Source organism: Colobus angolensis, unplaced genomic scaffold (assembly GCF_000951035.1).
Source record: "Colobus angolensis palliatus isolate OR3802 unplaced genomic scaffold, Cang.pa_1.0 Scaffold58, whole genome shotgun sequence".
In the NCBI taxonomy this organism is placed as follows: domain Eukaryota; kingdom Metazoa; phylum Chordata; class Mammalia; order Primates; family Cercopithecidae; genus Colobus; species Colobus angolensis.
In genome coordinates this window covers 1236385-1245199 of record NW_012119376.1, presented here as the reverse complement: position 1 = coordinate 1245199, position 8815 = coordinate 1236385, and the positions used below count along the sequence as shown (strand labels likewise).

The following is an 8815-nucleotide window of genomic DNA, read 5'->3' as shown; positions in this document are numbered from 1 at the left end:
TTCTTTCTATCTAACTGCACATTTGTACCCCTTAACCATCCCCTCTTTATTCCTTCCTCCCCACTACCCTTCCCAGCTTCTGGTAACTGACATTTAACTCTATGACCATGAGTTCAGTTTTTTCGTTTTAGCTCCCACATATGAGTGAGAACATTCAACATTTGTCTTTCTGCACCTGGCTTATTTTACTTAACATAATATCCTTCAGTTCCATCCATGTTGCTACAAATGACAGAATTTTATTGTTTTTATGGCTGAATAGTATTCCATTATGGTGGAATGATATTCCGTTGTGTATATGTACTACATTTTCTGTACCCATTCATCTGTTGATGGACGCTTAGTTTGATTCCATGTCTTGGCTATTGTGAATAGTCTGGTATCTCATTCCTATTTTCATGTAATGAACCACATGTCTTGTCAGGCTATTGTTTGAATGTTACAGTCCAGCAAATCAGATATTGTCTTCAACACCATCGGTTGAAATGGCTTTTCGCATTTCTTTATCCAGTCTTTTCATATGCCATGATCTCTAGCCAGAAGAGAAGAGAACCACATGTCACCTTCCATGCCTTCCTATTTTCCACTCAGGACTTCTGACCAGCTAGACCATCCAGATGGCTTCTGAGGAAGACAATTATTCTTATTTTTAAAAACCAGTAGAGGAGGGTTTGAGGAGTTTTGATGTGCCCTCTTTCATGTCCTAAGAAACACACTATAAGAAGGCAGCATTCTTTCTGATTAGCCAGGCAGGTCTGTGCAAGGCTCTCATCTCTAGCACTGGCACCTCATCAAGAGCTCCTCAGTGACCACTTTTGACTTTTCCTGCTGGGTCTGATGAATCCTCCTTGTCATCCATTCATACAGCAAATATTCACTGAGCTTCTACCCTATGCCCAGATTCTGTTCTAGAGAAACAAGCTCATGAAGCTGGTATTCCAGGGAAGAAATACCAGGGAAGGCTGTTGTGGGGAAAATCAGAGTGTACATGGAGATCGAGAATAGCAGGTCAGTGAGAGAAGCGAGACACTGGCTCGGAGTCTCTGATACACCACCCTTCTCTTTCTTACCTGCTGCTCCATGCCAGATCTACACGGTACATCAATTCTCCCTCTCCTGTGTGTTATCTTTTTTCTCCTATTAACCTCTTGACAGGACATTTTGGTTTTGTCAGGTGGTTGATCTCTTTGTTCTATTTTCTTCCTCTAAACATTTCTTTTTGTGTGGCTTTCTTAACTATATAATTCTTCCATTTTTTTCTTTTTGAGACAGAGTCTTGCTCTGTTGCCCAGACTGGAGTGCAGTGGAATGATGTCAGCTCACTGCAGCCTCTGCCTCCCAGCTTCAAGCAATTATCCTGCCTCAGCCTCCCAAGTAGCTGGGATTACAGGTGTGTGAGAACACACTTGTCTAATTTTTGTTTGTTTGTTTGTGTGTTTGTTGTTGTTTTGAGACAGTCTCACTCTGTCGCCCAGGCTGGACTGCAGTGGCACGATCTCGGCTCACTGCAAGCTCCGCCTCCTGGGTTCACACCATTCTCCTGCCTCAGCCTCCGGAGTAGCTGGGACTACAGGTACCTGCCACCACGCCTGGCTAACTTTTTTGTATTTTTAGTAGAGATGGGATTTCACCACGTTAGCCAGGATGGTCTCGATCTCCTGACCTAGTGATCCACCCGCCTTGGCCTCCCAAAGTGCTGGGAGTACAGGCGTGAGCCACTGTGCCCTGCCTTTTTTTTTCTTTTTTTGTTTTTGTATTTTTAGTAGAGATTGGATTTCGCCATATTGGCCAGTCTTGTCTCAAACTCCTGACCTCAAGTGATCCACCTGCCTCAGCCTCCCAAAGTGCTGGGATTACAGGCATGAGCCACCGCGCCCAGCCTAATTCTTTCATTTTTTTCTAGAAAACATTAATCTTTTCCAGACTAGAGCAAAGGATGATGCAACCCAACTTCTTTCACCTTCCCTTTTAGTGGGAAAGCTGGTTTATATTTATAGATCGCCTCTTGGTGTTTCTCTCCAAGGAAGAAAAATAGAGGTCCCAGCCACAAGTTTCTGCACAGTCCAGACTATGGGGTGTCAGGGTTACCTCTGGTTGTTTTTGGCAGCCACTCTTGGAAACTTTTCCTGTAAATAGCCCCTCAACAAACTGGGCCTTTAAAAATGGGACTTTTTTGTTGAGCCCTGCTTTGTGCCAGCTATGTCAATCCCTTGACCTTTCAGAAAGCACAAATAGCTTTTTGACTTTTCCAAAATGTTTTCCTGCCTTTCGTCTCTCTTTCGTTGTGGCCATGGACCAATGAGCCTATAGTTCACTGGAAGATGTATGTATTCATTCTGACAGCTCCAGTGTGAACTCCTGAGATTCTTCTTAGAAGTAGCTGTGGTGTGGCATATGCGGGAGGCGGATGTAAAAAGGTACCATGAACGAGTTCACTTTCTGTGACTGAATATGTGATCATGACCTTCTCCAAAGAGGTTATCTCTTGGTCATTCACCATGTGGGTGTTTCCTCTTTGTTTTATATGTGTCTGTGTATATGTGTGTATAGTGCTAAGAATGTTAATATATGTATAGTTGTGCTTAATCGCTACCACAGTCAGGATATGTCAGAGTTCTCTCACTCCGCAAATCTCCTTTTTACTTTTATTATTTTTTTTTTGAGACGCAGTCTTGCTCTGTTGCCCAGGCTTGAGTGCAGTGGCGCAATCTGGGCTCACTGCAACCTCTGCCTCCCGGGTTCAAGCTGTTCTCCTGCCTCAGCTTCCTGAGTAGCTGGGATTACAGGCACACGCCACCATATCTGGCTAATTTTTGTATTTTTAGTAGAGATGAGGTTTCACCATGTTGGTTAGGCTGGTCTCGAACTCCTGATCCTGTGATCTGCCCACCTTGGCCTCCCAAAGTGCTTGGATGGATGTGCTATCTTTTTATAGTCACACCCTATTCTGCACCCCTTCCCCCAACCCCTAACCTCTGGCAACTACTGGTCTGTTCTTCACCATAGTTTTGTTGTTTCAAGAATGTCATATAAATGGAATCATTCAGTGTGAAATATTTGGAGACTGGTTTCTTCCACTTTGCAGAGTGACTCTTGAGAGCTTCATCCAGGCTATTGTGTGTATTCATCATTCCATTTTTTGTTGAATAATATTTCATGGAATACATGTACCACAGTTTGTTTATCCATACATGAAAGACACATAGGTTGTTTCCAGTTTGGGGTAATTCTAAATAAAACTGCTATAAACATTCTTGTGTAAGTTCTTGTGTGAGCAAAAGCCTTCATTTCTCTAGGGAAAATATGTAGGAATGGGATTTAGGGTTCATATGTTAAATGTGTGTTTAACTTTATAAGCAAATGCCAAACAGTTTTCCAGAGTTATGTATTCCTACAAGTAGTGGAGAAAAGTTTCAGTTGCTCCACATCCTTGTCAACACTTGGTATTGTCATTATTTTTTGTTGTTATGTTAAAAACATTTATCAGAAAATTAACTATCTTAACCATTTTTAAATGTGCAACTCAGTAGTGTTCAATATACTTACATTGTTCTGTAAATAGATCTCCAGAACTTTTTCATTTTGCAGAACTGAAACTCTGTACCTATTAGACAATTTCTTTTTTGCCCCCCTAGTAACACACCATTCTACTTTCTATAACTATGAATTTGACACCTTTGGATCCCTCATATAAGTGGACTCAGATAGTGTTTATCTTTATGTGACTAGTTTATTTCACCTAGCATAATGTCCTCAAGGTTCATCCATGCTGTAGCATGTGACAAGATTTCCTTTTTTCAAAGACTGTGTAGTATACTACATTGTTTAAATCCATTCATTGGTCAGTGGACATTTGGGCTGCATCCCCCTCTTGGCTATTGTGGAGATTGCTGCTCTGAGCATAGGTGTGCTGTAATTAGTTTTATGTTAACCATTCTAGGAAGTATGTAGTGGTATTCTGTCCTGGTTTTAATTTGCATTTCCCTAATGGGCTAATGATGTTGAACTTTTTTATTGATACATAATATTTGTATATATTTATAGGATACTTGTGATATTTTGTTCCATGCATATACTGTGTCATGATCAAGTCAGGGTATTTAGGATATCTATCACCTCAAACATTTATCATTTCTACCATTGGGGACATTTCAAATCCTCTCTTCTAGCTATTTTGTAATATACAATACATTGTTGCAATTGCAGTCACCCTACCATGCTATTAAATATTAGAACTTATTTCTTCTCTGTAACTGTATGTTTGTACCCATTAATCTGCCTCTCTTTATCTCCCCCACTGACGCCCACACACCCTTTGCAGCCTCTCATAACTATCATTCTACTCTCTACTTCTGTAAGATCAACTTTTTTTAACTCCCACCTATGAGTGAGAACATGTATTTGTCTTCCTGTGCCTGGATTATTTTACTTAACATAATTTCCTCCAGTTGTATCTATGTTGCTGCAAATGACAGGATTTTTTTTTTTTATGGCCAAACAGCATTCCATTGTGTTTATATAATCATATTTTCTTTATCCATTCATCTTTGATGGACACGTAGGTTGATTCCATATCTTGGCCATTGTTAACAGTGCTACAATAAACATGGGCATGCAGGTATCCTTTTGATATATTGAGTTCCATTTTTGGGGGGTGAGTACCTGGTAACAGAATTGCTGGATCATATGGTGGCTCTATTTTTAGTTTTTTTGAGAAACCTCCATACTGTTTTCTGTAATGACTGTACTAATGTACATTCCTACCAACAATGTGTAAGAGTTCCCATTTCTCTGAATCCTCACCAACATCCGTCATTTTTTGTCTTTTTGATAATAACCATGCTAACTGAAGTAAGATAATATGTCACTGTGGTTTTGATTTGCATTTCCCTGATAATGTCGTTTTGATAATAGCCATGCTGACTGAAGTAAGATAATATGTCATTGTGGTTTTGATTTTCATTTCCCTGATGATGTTTAGTGGTTTTTTCGTATACCTGTTGCCATTTGTATGTGTTTTTGAAAAATGTCTATTCCTATCTTTTGCCCACGTTTTAACAGGATTATTTGGTGTTTTCTTGTTGAGTTATTTGAGTTCCCTGTACATACTTATATGACAAACCAACAGCTAATATAATGCTGAATGGGGAAAAGTTAAAAGCCTTTCCTCTAAGAACTGAAGCAAGACAAGGATGCCCACTTTTTACCACTCCTATTGAACTGGAAGTCCTAGCCAGAGCAATTAGGCAAGAGAAAGAAATAAAAGGCATCCAGATTGGAAAAGAGAAAGACAAACTTTGCAGATGACATGATCTTATATCTAGAAACTCTTAGATCTGATAAACAAATTCAGTAAAGTTACAAGATACAAAATCAACATAAAAATCAGTGGTGCCTCTTTTCTTTCTTTCTTTCTTCCCTTTTTTTTTTTTTTTTGAGACAAGGTGTTACTCTGTCATTTAGGTTGGAGTGCTGCATAGATGCTTACTGCAGCATCTACCTCCAGGGCTCAGGTGATCCTCCCACCTCAGCCTCCCGAGTAGCTGGGACTACAGGTGCACATCACCACACCCGGCTAGTTTTTTATATATTTTTTTTTTGTAGAGACAGGATTTCACCATGTTACCCAAGCTGGTTTTAAACTCCTGGGCTCAAGTGACCCACCAGTCTCATGACATTTTTCACAGACATAGAAAAATTTGTATGGAACTAAAACAGAGCCCAAACAGCCAAAGCAATCTTGAGCAAAAAGAAGAAACCTGGAAGCATCATAGTACCTGACTTCAAAATATATTACAAGGCTATGGTAACCAAAGCAGCATGGTATTTGTATAAAAACAGACACATAGACCAATGGAATAGAATGGAGAACCAAGAAATAAATCTACGTATTTACAGCCAACTGATTTTTGACAAAGGTTCCAAGAATATAGATTAGGGAAAGAACATCCTCTTCAATAAATGGTGCTGGAAAAAGTGAATATCCAAACACAAAAGAATGAAAATAGACACCTATGTCTCACAGTGTATAAAAATCAATGCAAAATGGATTCAAGACTTAAACAGAAGACCTAAAACTATGAAACTACTAGAAGAAAACATAGGGGAAACAATCTAGAACATCAGTCTAGGCAAAGATTTTATGTCTAAGACCTCAAAAGTACAGGCAACAAAACAAAAAAGGACAAATTTGACTATATTAAACTACTAATAAAAAGTTTCTTTTCAGCAAAGGAAACAATCAACAGAGTGAAGAGACAGTCTGTGGAATGGTAGAAAATATTTGCAAAATATTTATCCAAGAATGAACTTCTTTTCATGTACGTATCTGCCATCCATATATCTTCTTTGATAAAGACCTATTCAGATCTTTTGCCTATTTTTTAATTAGGTTATTTGTTTTCTTACTATTGAATTTTGAGAGTTCTTTATATATTCTAGATACAAGTTATTTGTTGGATATGTGATTTGCAAATATTTTCTTCCACTCTGTAGATTGTCTTTTCATTCTTATAACAGTACCTTTTGCAGAAAAGATTTTTAATTTTGATGAAATCCACCATATCAGCTTCTTTTAAAATAGATTATGCTTTTGGTCTCTTGTTATGCCTAACCCCAGGTCACAAAGATTTTTATCCTATGTTTTCTTCTAAATGTTTTTATAGTTTTATGTTTTACATTTAGATCTGTGATCAGTTTTAGGATCATTTTTATGCAAGGGGTGAGGCTGGTTTTGGGTCAAGGCTGTTTTTTTGCATGTAAATGTCTAGTTATTTCAATATCATTTGTTGAAAAGATCATCATTTTTCTATTAAGTTGCCTTTGCACTGTTTTAAAAATCAATAAGCATATATTGTTCTTCCACATACTCTCTTTGGTAAAAGTCTTTTGAAGTCTTTTGATCCATTTTTACTGAGTAGTTTGTTTTCTTAATGTTGAGTTTTGAGAGTGTTATATCTTCTAGGTTCAGTGCCCTTGTCAGATATGTAACTTGGTGATATTTTCCGCCAGGCTCTAGTAGCTTGTCTTTCCGTTCTTTAACAGTGTCTTTTAAGAGCAAAGGCTCTTAATTTTGATGAAGTACAATTTTTTTTCTCTTTTCAGATCATGCTTTTGGTGTCATGTGTAAGAAATTTCAACAGCATTTGTTGAAACAACTGTCATTTCCCCATTGAACTACCTTTGCACCTTTATTCAGAAATTAATCAGCAACATATTTGTGGTCTATTTCCAGACTCACTACTTTATTCTCTTAATCTGTGTCTATTCTTTCACCAATATCACACTATCTTGATTATTATAGCTTTGTAAGTCTGAAAATTAGGTAGTGTGATTTTCCAACCTTTTTCTTCATTTAAAATTGTTTTAACTAATCTAGTTTGTTTGGCTTTCATTTAAATTTTAGAACCAACTTGTTTTTATTGTTGAAAAATTACTGCTAGAGTACTTTTTTTTGGCTAGGATTTTTATTTAAACTGCATTAAATCTATGCTGCAGTTTGGGTAGAATTGATATCTATACCATGTTGAACTTTCTAATTTATGAACTGATATGCCTTTCCATTTGATTAGCTCTTCCATTTTTTATTAGCATTTTGAAGTTTTTAGAAAACAGTATTAAGTTTATACCTATTTGTTTTCTTTATTTTTTAGCTACTGTAAATGATATATATTTTAAAATGTCAATTTCCAGTTGTTTCTTGTATCATGCTACCTTACTAAACTCACTTACCAGTTCTAGTAGTTCTAGTGAAAATACCTTAGGATTTTCTACATGGACAATTATGTCATCTGTGAATAGGAATCATTTTATTTCTTCCATTCTAACCTGCATGCTTTTTATTATTTTCTTCCCTTTTTTCACCAGCTAGGATTTCTACTACAATGGTAAACAGGAGTGGTGAAGGAGACATCCATGCCTTGTTCCTATTCTTAGGGGGAAAGCATTCATTAAGTATGATGTTAGTGTAAGGTGTTTTTTTGTTTGTTTGTTTGTTTGAGACGGAGTCTTGCTCTGTCGCCCAGGTTGGGGTGCAGTGGCGCGATCTCGGCTCACTGCAACCTCCGCCTCTTGGGTTCAAGCGATTCTCCTGCTTCAACCTCCTGAGTAGCTGGGATTACAGGCACGTGCCATTGTGCCTGGCTGATTTTTGTATTTTTAGTAGAGACAGGGTTTCACTATGTTGGCCAGGGTGGTCTGGAACTCCTGACATCGTGATCCACCTGCCTCAGCCATCAAAAGTGTTAAGATTACAGGCGTGAGCCACCACGTCCGGCCCAGTTGAAGATTTTTATACATGCCTTTTACTAGGTTGAGGAAATTCCTTTTTGTTCCTGACTTTCTAAGAGTATTTATTAGGAATAGATATTGGATTTCTCAAATACTTTTTTTCTGGATCAATTGATACGGTCATTTGGGTTTTTTTCTTTAGACCACTATTATGGTTGATTACATTGGCAGATTTTTGAATTTTGAACCAGTTTTTTGCATCCTTAGGATAAGCCCCACTGTGTGTGTTTGTTTGTTTTTGAGATGGAGTTTCACTCTTGTTGCCCAGGCTGGAGTGCAATGGCACAATCTTGGCTCACAGCAGCCTCCACCTCCTGGGTTCAAGTGATTCTCCTGCCTCAGCCTCTGGAGTAGCTGAGATTACAGGCATGTGCCACCATGCCCTGCTAATTCTGTATTTTTAGTAGAGATGGGGTTTCTCCATGTTGGTCAGGCTGGTCTCGAACTCCTGATCCTGTGATCTGCCCACCTTGGCCTCCCAAAGTGCTTGGATGGATGTGCTATCTTTTTATAGTCACACCCTATT

At 38.3% G+C, this 8815-nt stretch overlaps 1 protein-coding gene across 3 annotated transcripts in view; it reads left to right on the top strand.

Annotated features, from left to right (window-relative positions):
• PHACTR2 (phosphatase and actin regulator 2) overlaps positions 1 to 8815 on the top strand; it is a 235422-nt gene that overhangs the window by 113670 nt on the left and 112937 nt on the right. The window lies entirely within an intron of this gene.